This window comes from Bombyx mori, chromosome 12 (genome assembly GCF_030269925.1).
Source record: "Bombyx mori chromosome 12, ASM3026992v2".
Taxonomy (NCBI): Eukaryota; Metazoa; Arthropoda; class Insecta; order Lepidoptera; family Bombycidae; genus Bombyx; species Bombyx mori.
Window position 1 is genome coordinate 10,774,999 of NC_085118.1, and position 17,998 is coordinate 10,792,996.

The following is a 17,998-nucleotide window of genomic DNA, read 5'->3' on the forward strand; positions in this document are numbered from 1 at the left end:
TAATTCGTTTCCAAATGATTCTTGTCCACCTGATGGTTGTCTGGAAGAGATCGCTCTTAGCGATTGTACTGTAAATTGTACTTTTTTTGGATTTAATATTTCGCATTGTTTTTTTTTGTGTACCATAAAGAACACTCTTGCTCTCTTTATCTCATTCGACTCGGCGGTGCAGTAGTTAACGCTACTGACTCCTGGGAATAGGGTCATAGGTTCGATTCTAACAATGGGCAAACATTTGTGTGATAAACATGAACATGATGGGTTTGTTTGTTTTCTGTGTAGGTGTTTATTATCTATATATATATTTAAATGTATAAATGATAAGCAGATATTAAATACTGGGAAGCAAATTTCGATAAGGTATTTTTGGTAAGCTAAATGGATGTGCATTTGCTGTGAGATAGAGGATCATAATAAGTAACAGATTCCCCCAATCGCATACTTTTTTAATATAACACATAGATGTGTGAGCGTATTCACGATCGTCTTGATGTTAAGTGATTACCGGAACCCCATAGACCCTCAAGACATCACCTTAGAACTGGTATGCATGATTATTTGTTGCAAAACCTAACCGTCCTTACATTACACCTCTAGATTTTAATCAAAGAAACATGTTTTTAAGCTAGTGAGCAATTTATTGGTTAATCCTGACCACCGACTACCCTCTTGGTTTAGGTGGGTACACAAATTCAGGAGCTGACTGTCCGCCCAGCAAATTTTTCAGGTCAAATCCCTATCCCAATCCCAATCCCTATCCAAATTCCATCCAATCCAATTTTCCCTATCCCTATCACTACCTATCTAAATTTAGGCAGATATGCATACGAAATATGCTGCGCTTTGTGTGATCAACCTATTGCGCCTTAATTGTGGTGAATACCATAGATAATACACATAAGATAGTAAGATATAAGTATGTTAGACATACTCACGCAAGTACCAGCAAGTTGGAAGTTAAATAGGAAGTTTTAAAGAAAAAACTCCTTATCTATAATAAAGTTGGACAAGTGATCCGTAAAGGCAAGATAATTATGTAATTACATTTTGATAAATTGTTTTTCACCATGTCATTAATGTTGTATAAGAAAATATGCAAAGATATATAAGATGGAATAGAATTTTTTCAACTAAGGAGTGTTTTGTATTTAAACATAAAAATATTGTAGAAAATTATTTACTTTGTATAAAAAAATTAACAACAACAATAACAATAACATTCATTCTCAACACAAATTCGCAGAAACTATTGAGCTCTAAGATGTGGTAAAGATTTTTAGTGTTTGCCATGGTGGAATCCCCAGTCTTTATGGTCATCATGACCTCCCTTCTTGCCATGACCGCCATGATGATGATGATGACCTTCATGTCCATGGTGACCCTTGTGCTCATGGTGTCCTTCATCATAATGGTGCTTGTCGTGATGTCCGCCTTTGCCGTAATGATCGTCATGGTGGCCGGAGTGATGATGACCGCCTTTCTTGTGGTGGCCGCCGTGGTCTTCGTGATGTTTGTGGTGATGTCCGTGCTTGTGGTGCTTGCCTTCATCGTGGTGGCCGTCATGGAAGTGATGATCCTTGTGGAAATGATCCTTGTGGTACTTCTTGTGGTAGCCGTCAGTGTGTTCACCTTTGTCGTGGTGTTCGTGATGGCCATGCTTGCCGCCTTTGTGGTGATGTCCATGCTCGTGGTGTTCACCATGGTCGTCATGTTCATCCCAATGTTTCTTGTGCCCGCCTCCGTGTTCGTGGTGATGTTCTTCATGATGATGCTTGCCATGGTGTCCGTGATCGCCCTTGTGGTGATGGTGATGTCCTTTGTGACCTTTACCGCCCTTACCACCATGGTCGTGATGGTGATGCGCATGGTGATCATGACCACCACCATGCTCATGGTGGTGACCACTGGCCGCCACGGCTTGATCCTTGGACTCGTCACCGGCACATAAAGCAACCAAACATAACACTCCTATAGCTATGAGTGCCCTCATGTTGACAACTTATTGACTTCCACTTGTAATGAACGATAGGAAGTCCGGTTGTAACTGACCTCTGATAGGTTGATTGCCTATTTATATTAGCAGGTTGTCAAGCTCTCAGTACAGTCTGAGGCGGTGGAGAAATTATTCCGCAAGCGTCCCGCTGCATTAGTTCATGGACATTCAAAAAACATTTGATTTGTTCCGTCCGGTAGTTGAATAAAGTATTAAATTTTTTTTTCTTCTAATTTGACTACCTGTTATCTAGGTTTAACGTAAGTTTTGATAACAAAGAGATATGTCGCTTTTTGGTAATTTGATTAATGTAGAAGAAATCAGCAAACATAGTAGTTATTTGAATAATAACAATTGAAATTCTGAACGAGTATAATATAAAATAAGAGCGTTAGAATTTATACAAATTATATTAACTTATAGCTTTATTTCTTTCGTAAGTAGTTTCTCAAGTAAATTTAATTTACTACAATTTTGTAAAGAATAAAAAATAAAAGGCGTGAAATTAAATAGTTCGCATCCATAGAAATAAATACATAGGCTCTTTCTATTACATGTAAACATAATTCTATTAACAGTAATTCTGAATAGGCGACAACATATTATATATTTTATGATGAATTAAGTTTTGTATTAGAAGTCATTGTTATTTTAATATTAACCGTCTCCACTTACGCCTCAATGTAAATTTCGAGGTCCTAAGAGTCACGGTCGAGCGAATGTGTAAAACCCAAATTTTCGACGGATTAACGTATTTTCAAGGTAGGCATTGTGAGTTACTACGAATAGAGACTTCATTCACATTATCACACACTTGATTGACGGTTTATAAACTCGAATTCATCAAAAATTATCTGCTTAGTGGCTCCTTTCGTGTATAAACACCCATATTTGGATAGCGTTAAACAATTCTTCCAAATGACTAAACACGTTTAATCCATGCCCTTGTTTGGTTAACGTCCGGGATCTTTACTGGTTAATGTACAATAAAATGTATTCGAGCATTTCGTTTGATTTCAATCGCTCCTAGAATTTATCGCATTTTGGAGAAAATATTATCTTATTGTTAGGTAACAAATTATAATCGGGATACATGGGTTCCATAATGAATCTTTTTGGACATGTCTAACGTCGAAGTTACGGTCTTAGTCTAGTTTAGACGTAGGTAATATTAATTCTCTTCGTTGATCGATATTAAATTCTGCATTCTAGAAATGTGTACATATATTTGATTAATAAAATCATGAGCTCCATGTGATTTATGCCAGTAAGGATTTTATTCAAAACTTCTGAAAATACAATATTTTGTGTTATTGAAGATTATATTTCTTTAATGATTGCTTTATTGCTGTACAAATTTTGCACACATTTCCTTTATTTTATCAAACTGCACACGAAACATCTGTAATCTAATTACTGAAATAAAACGACATGTAAAAGTAGGTGAACTAGTAAAGTTCACGATCGACACGGTCTGTTGAACTCTTTTCTAAAGGTTTGCTTTCATAAGATCGATATGTTTCAAGGCTGCTGTGGCCTTCTCAAAAACTTTCCCTTGCGAATCGATCATTAATGTAATGTCTTTGAAGAATTAAAATTGTCTTTGAAATATATCCTACGAAACGGGATGCCGAATGCCTTCGTTGATAACTATTGAAATATGCGTTTATTGTGATATAGGTTTGTGAATTCTTCCAAAGATAGGCGTCAGCATTTACTTTATGGTACCTACGGACTCTGTTATCGGCTTAATCCCAACTGCACCGTGACGTCGTATGTTCATCCATACTGATTGTAAGAAAAGAAAAAATGTAATCAATACGAGTTCTAGTTTCACTGAAATACAAACACTAATGCTCTTACTGAACCAGGGCGTCGTACTTACCCGGATTAGTCGCTAAGGAGCCTAGCCCTACATTACACAATCTTGTTAGTGCGGTGCTTACCGTAATGTTATTATAACATACACGTATATTGTTGCAATATAATAACAGATTTGCAAAAACATCCTGAGAAATTTTTTGCAAGACATTTCAATTTTCGTAATGTAATGCATATTTTGTTGTATATTCAACTTAAGGAATAAATTAGAAAAATGGACTCGACATTGAATACATTAAAACCATATAGCTGTCTTTATTGCTGATGAAAGATATAATACATAGCACATATTATGTAGTAACATGTGTGTGGCAGATACTAAAGCTATAGTATGTATGTGGACCATATGATTTCGCTTACCCGCATATCTACTACTAATGTACAATATGAGCGTGGTTGAAACAACATATTGTTGGCGCTCAGTAGGTTAGGCCCGGATAATCCCGGACTATTGTTAGCTATTTTAATGCTTATGCCCTTTGTGCGAACGTCCTGTATTAAGTCATACGCGGATAATCGCAGCATTATACAGAGTTAATTTTCCTTTAGCTTGTACCAGGGGTGCAGCTGCTTATTGTTGCGGCGAAATGTGTTCGTGACATTTTCTCATATGGCACTAAATAATAATATGTATATACAGATTTAAACGAATATATTTTATGGTTAATGTTGGTTTATAAAATTGAGTGAAATCTGTAAGATTTTATACACAAGCTACATTCAGTAGATAAATGTTCATAATCAACGTTCCTTAGCGGTGGGAAAGTGGGATTGACCAGTATTGATTAGTGAATGGGTACTTTATAAAGGTATTTTTTATTTAGTGCCCTTGTAGGCAGACGAGCATACGGCCCACCTGATGGTGAATGGTTACCGTCGCCCATTGACTTCAGCAATGCCAGGAGCAGAGCCAAGCCACTGCATACCGTAATTCATTCCGCATTCATTCAATGGTTATATTTTTGGAAGATAATAAGACTTTACTTCTCCAATGCCTCAACTTTATAATACTAACAATAATAATAACCAAAAAAAGACTCAAAATTAGGTTTTTGATACTTCTTACTTTCTCAATACAGGCTTAAATTTTTGTGTTAAAATTATGGCGAACGATGACCAAGTAAAAAAATGTATTAGTATATAACAGTTACTGAGTTACTGAACAGGCTGCACCTGAACAGGATATTGGCCGCTTGGTCGACGAAAAAACATTCCACACAAGTCCTAAACGAATGACTTTTCAACTTTTGCCTTGGATTTCTCCGGGAATTATTAAAACGAAAGCAAAGATACCGTAGAGAAGTAAGGATTTAGTGTCACGCTTCCTCGAGTGACCAATATTTGCGGGAACAGAACACCATAAAGTTGTTTCCGGCCCGTGAAAGTATCATATTAACTGTTCAAACATTGGATCGGAGGTTTTATCCGAGCAGCTGCCCGACACGACTAATTACATCAATTACAGGCAAACAGTACGCGGCTCGGGTTCCGTTTCGCCCACCTTTGTCAATATTTACACTCTCCCCGTGGACGAACGTTTCCGTCTTCTTCTTTACGTCAGTTCTATTGGACATGAATAGGTTTAGCTTATTAAGATTTATCTTAACTAGTGGTCCCGCAGTAGTCGAATGATTCTATTTTCAAAGACTATTATACTTCTATAATCACAAATTTTGCCAAGACTACACTATAGAAAAATATTAATAAAGACAAACAATATTTAATCTATTCTCAATTTGACCACAGACGTCAAGAACAAAAGTTTGACAATAAATAAATAGTACCTATGCATGCGTGTGTGCGTCAAATAAATGGTAGTGTGTGTAATGTTTTTTTTATTGATTTAATGTATTTTTAGGCATAATTTAAAAAATATTAGCATTGTGCACTCCTTCTCTATATTCTCTATAAGTGTGGCAAATGTCATACTCCTCCGTCCGCGCAATTTTCGTAAAAAGGGATACAAAGTTTTTCTTTCATGTATTAATATATAAATAAACTCTGTGCCTTACAATTTTTTTTAATTTATACTCATCAAAACTGGTACTTTTATTATTTCAACAGACAGGCGAGTGCTGATGCGTACGACTCTTTTGATGATTTTTTTTATGTGACAAATTATCATTAACGCTAATTAATTATAGGTAGCGCACGAATCGTATCAGTGTTTACTCACATAAATATTTGCTTAATGCGAATGAATTACAGAGAGAACGAGGTAGCTTTAAAATAAAATCGAGCAAAATGCTTAGTACGATTGTTGTCCTAAAATGTCTCTTATAAATCCTTATAGAATACCTCATATTCGTAAAAAACAGGTATGCCTACGTATTATGTATGTTTTTTGGTAGGATTTGTTCAATGACGACGTCTGTATTAGTTCGTGTGAGGGCTTTGTTCATTGTTAGACGATTGTTGAAAGCTTTAAAAGGGCAAACGCGTCGCTTAATGCCGCGGGCGCAAGATTTGACAAAACAAGCCGTAGTTCAATTTGTTCGCTGTTAGATAAGATCTCGTTAATCCTCCCTGTATCATGTGACTATCACAAAGAGCTATGTATATAGGTATCGCGAAGTGATACTGAAATCTCTAGGTACATGTACAAACTTTAGCTCCTTTGAAAAAGGTCGTATAGGTGAGTTTTTTTCACATCGACATAATATTGTTTTGAATACTTTACGTGTTTTACGAATGGAGTTTAACTTTTTTTTATTACAAAGAAACTATGACGGGAAAACCGACCAAGGTAGTAAGACTAACTTGAATAACTATCATACCACTATAGCTTGATACCAAATTAGCTATTAAAGAAAAAGTAAAATTTATATCATATATACATTATAATATATGCTGATTTATAAAAAAACATACATTTACGCGATTAGAGTAGTTGATAAATATGTGTATATAATTAAATGAATGTTTTTCGTTGGTTAATACGCTAAAGATAAAGTGCTAATTAAAATTCTAAATGTACCTATTTACAATTTTTGTTAAATTCGAACTTTTGATTCAATCAATCAATTCAATTTAATCAAATTTATGGATTTAGTAGGTCACTACTTGATACACACAGTAGTTATCTATATCAAATTGGATCGTGTTTTCCGGAAAGCGTAAAAAGTATTACCTACCTAAACCTAAAATACTATTAAATAAATATATTTGAGTCTAGCTTTTAGGCAATTAGTATTTGGGCTTTCTGTAGCCCAAATACTTTCATGAATTTTGTACTTATAATTTGTGATTAGATTCGTCCTAAATGATTTGAAATTCTAGGACTAACGAAGGGTGGATATGTTTTTTAATACTACGCCTAACATTTTGTTACAGATTATAAAAACATACATTTAACGTACACAGTCTGATTGTTATCTGTCTTGTTTGATGTTTAATTAATTAATTAGAGTGTAATGTTTAATAGCGTTAAACAGTATCCACTTAATATGTAATAATTTGCAGTGTTCAATTAGGCGTCAGCGCACATAACATGAGTCGGTTTAAATATAGCAGATTACTGACAGAGGGGGGATACAGAGATTACTATTATATTATGAACCGATCGGGAGCGTCACATTGTCACATCCATTAAGCTCTACGAGAGGCGGAGCGTTAGGGCCACGCCCCATCACACGCCCTCCGACACCCCACACACGCGACGCGGCCGCCGCCAACACCACTACTCACTAAAACGATTTGCTCGCAATCGCATCTTGTATCTTGTTATCTCTTAATATCTCATAGCTCTGAGTTTTAACTCATTTTTACAGGCTAAAAAAATAATTGCCAAATAAACATTCAAGTTTTTTGTTAAAGTAGTGTGCGTAAAGACATAGTGAATCTTGATGATGAATAGAAAAGAGAATATGTGATAATGTGTGTTTGGTGTTTGATATCGCGGTGAGGGCTGCCAAGCGGTCAGAGTGGCGACATCGCGGGGCGCCCAGGGAAGCGACAGCGGCATGGGCGGCGCGGGCGGCGGGTGGTCGCGCGAGGCCCCCGCGCTGCTCAGCACGGCGCTGCTGCTGGGCGGTGCGATGCCAGAGCGCCCACCGGCTCCACTCTTCACCATTGATAGCATACTGGCACCACGTCCACAGCCAACTATCCCACCTTTACAACTGCATCATTTGGCACATTCGCCTTTTCACAGAGCACATGATTTCTTTGGTACGTCCGCCAAACTGTTAGCGCTAACGGGTGAGCTTTTTAGAATTGATATAGATTATTTATCCTAAAATTTAAAACATAAAGTAATTTAAAGATTTTTTACTGCCTTCGAATGCATACACACTTACAGCGCATCTAATGATGATACGGCTATACATAATAGGCTACGTATTTCAGCAGGCACCCGAAAGTCGTATAAAATATTTTATACATTTTACGTACCTTTAAGAAAATATGTACTAGGTACATCTAGTGTGATATTTATTTAAAGATACTCAAGAAGATTTATAATCTAACGAAAATTATAAATATAGTAAGAGAAGATTTCAGTTGCTTAAATAAGTGTAGGTAGTTTGTCATGAAATTTACGTTAATTAGGTAGACGCAGTACCCCTAAATACTCAAATATGTTAAAATTAACTAATAATAATTTAGTTATCGTTGAGTGCCATTCTTATGAAAAAAATTTTTTTATAACTGCAATAGTAAATAATTCAATTTGATCAACTGTTATACATTTTGAGGATATTAATTTCTATAAATTTATTGTCATTCTCATATGGAAGTATTGTATGAAGGTATGATTGTATGCGATAATTTGGTTAGTAGGTAAATTTGATTAATTTGACATGCGGAAATCTTCAAAAAGTCTACAAAGTAGATACTAGTTTGACAACAAAGTTTGACATAGTATCTAAAACTAGGAGCTGACTTGCCAGTCCTTGTCCTGTCAATTTATATTCAACTGAACCGAACTGTCACTTTGATACTTTGCCTTTAACGTAATGAAACCCTTGATGGATTGATATCAACATGTTTCAATTTAACAAAGATTTTAACATATTGAATTTCTCACACAAAGTCTCGCCTTTCCCACGGATTGGATTTTATTTTGGATCATATATTGAATTTGGATTTTACAAAAAAATAATTTCGAACAAAGTTATCCTGACAATTACGATTACAGCGAAAAATAATTCATCAAAATCGGTTGACACATTTATTTAATTAAAATTTAATTTATGTACCTTGATTTTATAATTTAAAAAAAGTAATGTCGAATTGTATGTTTTTTTTATAGCATATATGGTTGGACGAGCTCACAGCTCACCTGGTGTTAAGTGGTTACTGGAGCCCATAGACATTTACAACGTTTTTATTTATTGCTTAGATGGGTGGACGAGCTAACAGCCCACCTGGTGTTAAGTGGTTACTGGAGCCCATACACATCCACAATGTAAATGCGCCACACACCTTGAGAGGGTTCTAAGGTCTCAGAATAGTTACAACGGCTGCCCCACCCTTCAAACCCAAACGCATTACTGCTTCACGGCAAAAATAGGCAGGGTGGTGGTACCTACCCGTGCGGACTCACAAGAGGTCCTACCACCAGTAATGTAGTAGGTATAGTTCTTTGATAATTGACGCGTGCGATCTATGCGTATTACACTGCCACGTTTGGTGAAGCTTGCATAGCCCTACGAAGCTACTAGCAGTAGACAGTCAAAACAAAAGCGTATAATGATGTGTTATAATTATTACTAGAGGTCCCGCAGCAGTCGAAATTCGACTATAATTAATTGGAATTGTAAGTTTGTACACTATTATGATTGTATTTTATACTTCTATAATCACGAATTCACAAAATCACACTACACTATAAAAAATATTAACAAAGACAAACAAAATTTAATCTCAATTTGACAACAGACGTCAAGAACAAAAGTTTGACAATAAATAGTATGCATGCGTGTGTGCGTCAAATACATGGTTTGTAGTGTGTGTAATGTTTTCTTTATTGATTTAATGTATCTTTTATGCATTATTTAAAAAAAATATTAGCATTGTGCACTTCTTCTCTATATTCTCTATAAGTATGGAAAATTTCATACTCCTCCGTCCGTGCACTTTTCGTAAAAAGGGATACAAAATTTTTGCTTCACGTATTAATATATAGATATAATTCATTAGACAAAACAATCAGCAAATATATTACAATTGTAGGTAACGATTTGATGGATAGCTTTTATTATTATTTATTGTGAAGAAAGTGAAATCACCTTCATCAAATCAAGTCTTAAGTTGCCCCTGTCGCGTTGCAGTTTTTTGGGGCTCTGGTACCTTTTTTATTCTAATGCGAAGGATAAACGAGTTCACGGTCCAAAAGGTGTTAGGTAGTACCGGAGCCCATAGGCATCGTGAATGTCGCCATCCAGTTTTATACATAAGTTTAAGTCTCCGTTTTTGTTTAACGACTGTATTATCCTTCAAACAATAACGTTATTTTTATTATTTATTGCTTAGATGGGTTGCGGAGCTCACAGCCCACCTGGTGTTATGTGGTTACTGGAGCCCATAGTCTACAACGTAAACGCGCCACCCACCTTGAGATATAAGTTCTAAGGTCTCAAGTATAGTTATAACGGTTGTCCCACCCTTCAAACCGAAACGCATTACTGTTTCACGGCTATTACTGCTCCGCATCAGAAATAGGCAGAATTATCATTCTGTCTACGACGTGATACGTTATTATCTACGCCCTACCGTATAATTACCTACAAAAATCTACTTTACGCCCTGAGGCCGAGCTGAACTTGTTTACAGCAATGGATATATTTTTCAATGCGATTATACATGAACATACGTCCAAAACTCACGAACGTGAACGCACGTAGGTACATATTATGTGAACTGATTGAGTCATTTAACACATCTACGAGTGAAAGCCTTTTTAGTTTAAGCTAAATTTTTTGCAACTTTATAGGAAAGTCATTTCGCACCTTTAGTATTATAGAGACCCATTTCGAAATTTTTGGATTTCGACTTTAATTCTAAAATTGACCTAGAACGACTCTTTTCAACGACTCTTCATAATCAAATTACCAAAAGTAGCTTGTGAAGGGACAAACTTATGCATCGGTCTCTTTCACTCCGTCCTCTTCCTCTACATCATTTCGGGTTGAAAACTTTATTCGATGTTTTCCAAAAAACGTATTTTTTGGGTTGGGTCTCTAAAGGTGCGATTTAAAGTTTAAAATTTGGAAAAAATAATATGACAAAAAAAAGGTTCTTCATCTATTTTAATTTGGTAAACATAATTGAAGCTCAATTAAAAACATCGAATTGTTGATACTAATACCAAATAAAACAGACTTTTAATTATAAAGATAATTGTCTCGCGTATTAACTGAAATGACGCTTAAACCAAATAGCCTTTCACCCCTCGATATATATATTTTTCAAATGTATGATCTTTTACTTTATTTTCCTGTCCATTCAAAATGTGTCTTATGCCAATTCAGATAAGTCACACCAAGTGTTCTGTGTTTTCGGACGAGTAGGTAAGGTTTCATCTTAAAATAGGGTTTGATCCATTTGACGAAAAGATATTGTGTTTGGTGTCCCGCTTTTAAATTACCCTGAAGCCCTGTATTTAACTCATACCTTGTGGATTTTTTCAAATAAGCCGCAGGGCTATTGGTTTCCCCTTGCACCCACAGCATCTTCATCTCGCTGTGGGGAAAAACCTCGGAATAAGTACCCTCATTATACTTTCCCAAAAGTATAACAATTTTATTATTTATTTCATAAATAGACCTGGGAGGCTGAATTTTGAGTTACTTACGCATTTTCGTTTACCTGTGGTACTCTTAACAATACGTACATGACTAGGGAATGATTAGATAATTGTAAATGAGGGAATGTGTGATTTAATTCTGTGGATTATTCATGATCATAGTTTATGCCCAAAAGAGCCTTTTCCGAAAATAGCAGTATTCTCGACACCTAGAGTCGATCCTAATATTTTTCCATTATCCATCTGTAGTATCCTTCCTTAGTTATTTAACCTTTCCACTAATTCCTATACTGAATCAGTCTTATAGATGGTGTAATGTCCGGCCAGTCATAAAATTTAGGACTAGATCAAACTTCAACAAAAGTACATACTATCTAAGAAGAAAATTTTTATAAGTGATAAGTCATAGCTTCACAGAGACAATATTCCTTAAAGTCTAGAGAAACTTAAAACAAAACTAAAGAAACGAAGAAACAATGTCCGAAAAAGAAATATAATCTTTTATCATAATTTTAAAGTAGAAATGAAAAATAAATTTATTTCAATAAATTTATTTCAATAGTTGTATCTGATTGAAGTGATCTCTATTCACATCGATGAGCAGATTTGACCGCGGTCCACCGGCTGTTGGCGGGAGAAAAGCGGCAACCAAATCTTCCTGAGTTTAGCATCAAAAGATAACTTAAACTGCCTACAAAGACACACATTGTGTAAAAGACGACAATTCCTATACTCCTTTTTTATATTAGTCTTATCTTATATATAAATAGTCGAAATTAGTCCGCCCGACGTTTATGTTTTAAAACACACTTAAGAAATACTTAAATTAAATAATAAAGCACTAGATGATGACCGAGCTTTGCTCTTTTTTTTTATAACGCTATCTTGTTGTGTCTTTAAAGCGGTTAGTTGTCCTCAATTAAGAAAAATAGTATTATTCGCTAATAGATGTCGGGAAGAGTCATCAAGTTGATTATCGATAAAGTTGATTATTGAAAATACGAATAAAACAAAATTTTCTGAAAATAAATCGTAGCTAGATCGATTTATCGCCGAAATCCCCTGTATACTAAATTTTATAAAAATCGTTGGATACAAGAATTGGTCGTTTAAAGGTATAAGGTAACCAAAGTACTATTATAGCATAGTCTTTTCCCGTGGATTTCGTATTAGGCAATTAAGAAAGTAACCGGCGAGTGAGTAAAGCGCTCTCTTGCTTGAGTGTAATACCATCATAATAATATTATGATCGTCAAAAGACATTTACTCGCACCCTAAAATGTGTAAACAAAACATTCTTTTTTTATCAAAATAATTGTCAAATTTAGACTATAATCGCTGTATAAACAGAGCTAAGTTGAAATATATTTAAACAATCTTTTTTTAATTTTTTTTTAATTAAACGAGGCCAGCTATTGAAATAAAAATCCTAAACGTGACTAAGTTACAAACATGTGTCGGTTCAAATTCAAAATCGATAGGGCTTAGTGGCGCGGCGGTCGCACGAGTGCAGAGTGCGCGTTGAAAGCCGTTGGTAGCGCCTTAGCATCGCGCCTCGGGCTTTAAAAGCTTTTATATTCCTTGAAGAAATAATATTACGTAATACCTCTCCGGTTTGCTCGTAAACTGTATGCAAAAATATTCGATTTTTATTTGTAGCGTTAATATTTTGAATGGTTCGGTTGTGGAGAGCGCCGAGGGAGCTCATGGGGTTTTAAGCTCGGATATTCACGCGCCGGCTGTTTCTACTGTTATTAATACTGATACATTTTGACAGATTTAACTAAGGAGCCATATAAAAATATACTATTCGGGATATTTTATAAACGAAGGTTCCATAATTTCTTCGATCTTTACCATACGATTTCCTTGCATATTCTCTTGTTTTTGCTATCTTATTTGGAGTAAACATTTTTGTTCCTTTACGCTTAAATGTTATTTTAGAACCTAATTATCGATTGAACTCATTACCTAGTAAAACACTTTTAGTAAGATGGTCTTTTATTTACAATATATATACATGCATCTAAAGCGACATCTTGATGTGATCGCCTAATGATCAATTAATATTTTGTGATAATTTTTATTGTAAACAATTATATTGGCCGTCCTATTTCTTATAACAGTTGATTCTATATTTCATACTTTTTTTAGCGTTAAGACACTAATTAAATTACTAAGTTAGTGACAGTTGATACCTTTTCGTGAGTCGTAGAAATGAATACACATTTTGTCTTTTCGATAAAATCGACAGTATTTCTAGTCTCGGACGATTAAAGATAAAAATAGTATAATAATAATGTATATATCGCACTTATTTATCTTACCTACTCTTTTCGTACAGTGAATCTTGCCATACGATCTATAATTTAAAAAATAATTTAGGTAAATTTAAGCTTCTTTGGACATGAAAGGACACTAATAAACTAACGGGGTTTTGAGTTATGGCAGTTTGTTTGAGTTTGTGTGTTCATCTTCGCGATAAGCTTATAGGTGTGAACACTGCCTAAAATACAGTAGGTACTAAAGGACTGGTGCTAAAAGTCAGCAACTTAAACTACGTATTTTTCAACAATTTTAACTGTACTAATTAAACAGAATTAATATTAAAAAATGAAAATTTTAAGTTATCATTTATTGTACATCATTAATTTGTGTACCTAGAAATAAACTAAAACAACCTTTATGATTATGAAACACCTCGTTTTAGGACACTCGTCCATTAAAATCATAGGAGACATCGGTTTAGAAAATATCATATTGTTTTTGGCTTGTGTATTTAGGTAAAAAAAAAAGTTTTGAATTTTATTGAAAATATACTTTCATGATAAATTTACATAAGATTATATTATAGCGGCAATTAAATCTCATTTAAAATCGTAAAATTTTGCTTATAATCTCCTTAGGAGTGAGTGGAGTCGGCAACGGTGTCTCCGGCGCTGGTAGCTACGGTAGCTTGTATGGGGGGTATGCTGCAGCCGCGCTAGCAGGCCTGGCCGGCCCTCCGCCAAAACGCAAGCGTCGTCACCGAACGATATTCACAGAAGAGCAACTCGAGCAATTGGAGAGTACGTTTGACAAGACACATTATCCGGACGTCGTCCTACGAGAGCAGCTCGCCCTCAGAGTCGATCTGAAAGAGGAAAGAGTCGAGGTAAGCCTAGTTCGATCATTTCTATTAATAACGTGGTGAAGATTTTCAGTCAAAAATATTAAAGAAATCCTTGAAAATAGTGCTCCTTCAATATCTAAATTGTAACGGAACATTCTTTCCGAAGAATATTAATGCGCTACTTTCACCCATACTGTGGTTATATATTCTAATTACTCATTAAAAGAAGAAAACCCTCATAAAAGAAATACATATTAGTAGTTAATATAGCACAACAACCAACCTGTAAGCTATCTAAGATTTTAATGCGTAACATTTCACTTCAGCTTACGGGCTTGAACATAGATATCATTTTTCAATTTAATATTATTGTATTTTTTTAATGTTTTTGCTTACTTGTCATCTTGTTTATCTCAAATTAAAAAAAAGGTATACGATTGATCGGATCTATCTTCTCTATCTACTTCATGATAGATTTTTGGAACAAAATATATAAAACATGATATCAATTATATGATGATGATTTTAACTTATGATTTCAAAATATGTATTAATTTTTTTGTTTCGGGTACCTATACAAAAAAAAACATGATGTTATCATATTTATAATAAAATTGATTGAAACCTTATCACGTGAATTTGGTTTTCGTCTTATCGCAACGAAAATTGTTCATTCAAAGTATTATTTCAAAAGAATCAAAGATAAAGAGGAAATCCACTTATTGGTAATGCCTTCGGAAACTGAATTTTCATTTATTGTTGTGTAGGGCTTCTTGACTGATGTGAAAAAATATGAAATTGTTAGGTAAGGTAGGTTGCCGTTAAATAAAATTACGAATGAGTATTTGTTTGTTACGCCTCTTTGTTATTATTTTTTACATTCAGGCTTACATTCATACATACAGGCTATCATATCACAAAACGTATTGATTGAACTAAAATATTTTATATTATAATAGGATATTCGAAAATGTGCGTTTACCTAATATCAGAGTAGGCTTCGCTTTGATTATGTTTGTCTAAAATGAATCTTCTAAATTGTGATATCACAAAAATTTGTATATACGAACTTTGTTATAGAGCTCTCCCGGTTTTGGTAAGGATATAAAAATACATCATGCATTTATTAAGAATAGCTTCGAATTCTGTAAACATCACATAATGAGGGCTGTGTATCTTATATGTAGTATGATCATTAGCGACGTCAAGTATGAACTATATTTTCAAACAGTTACGTTTACCTCTTGGAAATCGTATCTGTTTCCGTCCCATTAAAATATTGAGATTAATAGGGCGTAACGTTTAGAAGTCGTTGCTGTTCAATAGGTAAACATTGCTGACGCGACATTTTTTGTAACCCATGTGGGTGGCCGACCGGGGCCACGCGTGTGTTGATTGGCCTGTGTTTACTTAGACAGAAAAAAAAAAAAAAGAAAAAGAATGTGGTTCTTTTATTGAACATGAATAGTTTCAGATAAATATTAGATTAATAATAATTTAACGGCGAAAAATATAGAGCACGCGCTGCTCTTATCTACTGCTTTCATTGCTAGGATTTATTTATACTGTGAGAAAGGATGGGTACAACTGATTTGCCAATTTGTGCAGCGAAACAGTCACGCGTTCCGGTCTGTTGTACAGTCACTACTACGAGTCTAATAGAATTGAGATATTGACCTATTAAAGTCGTAAGAAGCGTATTTATTACGGACGTTTTAATTTTTTTTTATAGATATCTATTTGCAGACGACCACACGACTCACATTTTGCAACAAAAATTTGTGTTTAAACAAGACTAATTTTGTCGATTGAGATAAATTAAAAGATGATTTCATATCAGACGTCGCCCGCGGTTTCAGTCGGGATAAATTTGTAATTTCAAAAGAATAAGATATGTTTGTTCTAATTTCCGGGATAAAAAATTGCTTGCTTGTGGAGTGTTGTGGTGACTCTGTGACTTTAAAACTACCAGTCTGTTTGTCTGTGAACTTGCGAAACAGCGAAGTCGCTGCCTGATTGAATATGGCAGATTTACCCGGCGTTGCATGAGTCCATACATTTACCATGATTAAAATATCCTTTGTTAGGTCAGTAATAAAGGATTAATGAAATTTAATTCAAATCCGTTTAGTCACATCTGCATGTTTGAATAACAATAATAATTAGATGAACATACAATCATTTGTAAATAAATGAAATAAAAAAATGTGCGAACATTTATGATTTTATATAATTTATTGTAGTAAAGACTTTTTTATTGCCCTTGTAGGGCAAGCGAGCATACGACCTACCTGATGGTGAGTGATTACTGTCGCCCATGGACTTCAGAAAAAAGCCAAGTCGCTGCCTACCGCTTAATAATCTCCACACGCCTCGTTTGAAGAAAGACATGTCAATGCGTTCGGGAAACACCGTGGAAGGGACCTCATTCAGAAGCCGGATGGTACGTTGCAAAAAATATCTCTGGAAACGCACTGTGGATGACCGTAGTGGCTCCAGGTAGTATGGATGAACTCTACTCCGGTAGCAGGCGGTGCGATGGTAAAAACGAGATGATAATATCAAAAAGAGTTAGATGTTTGTTAAAGAGTTATTGTTATAGCATTTTTAAATGCAAGTCCATGATAATACCTTAAGAAATCATGCCTGTGAAGTTTGGAAAGGATTGTTTAAGATTTACTAAATTCAAGGACAAGATTGTGTGAGTGCTCTCAATAGATTTTGGGATGTCGAAAGTGAGTCGGGATATGTTTGTGGGCTACTGGTGTTGGAAGTGAAGTGTGTGCTATCCACTCGAGTGCGCGCCACCCGCACCGCGTACCAGCCGAAGACCACTGGTTGGTTTAAAGATTGTTTGCACGCGTACTTATAAAAATGCCGGACTGCGCAAATTTGACCTAGAAGCTTACGTTTACTAGCGACTAATTGTAATGTTTTAAATTTTAAGATAACATTTTAGACAACCCGATCACAAATGTTTTCTAGAAGTTAAAAAAAATATTGATTGTTTAAGAAAAAATAATTTCATTCATCGTAAAATATACGTGGTGTCCTAGATGTCAATAATTGTAAATATTATATTGACAGATATTGGTAAAAGTAAAGTCATTATGAAATATCTCTAGAAGCACCTCACGCTTTATTATGTAAGTATTATTTTAAATCATTATTGATTTTTTATTTTTAGTCTTTAACGATGATAATTTCATAGTAGGAAGACATTTGGTGTGTAATAAGTGAAAACAGATTATTAGGTCGTTCTGAG

At 34.9% G+C, this 17,998-nt stretch overlaps 1 long non-coding RNA gene across 1 annotated transcript; it reads right to left on the reverse strand.

Annotated features, from left to right (window-relative positions):
• Positions 1-14,223: 14,223 nt before the first annotated feature.
• Positions 14,224-15,543, reverse strand: LOC134199862 (uncharacterized). Its single transcript, XR_009974512.1, has 3 exons — positions 15,359-15,543; positions 14,361-14,754; positions 14,224-14,302 (listed from the first exon to the last, which is right to left on the reverse strand). It is a non-coding gene; the product is annotated as an uncharacterized LOC134199862 (long non-coding RNA).
• Positions 15,544-17,998: the final 2,455 nt, after the last annotated feature.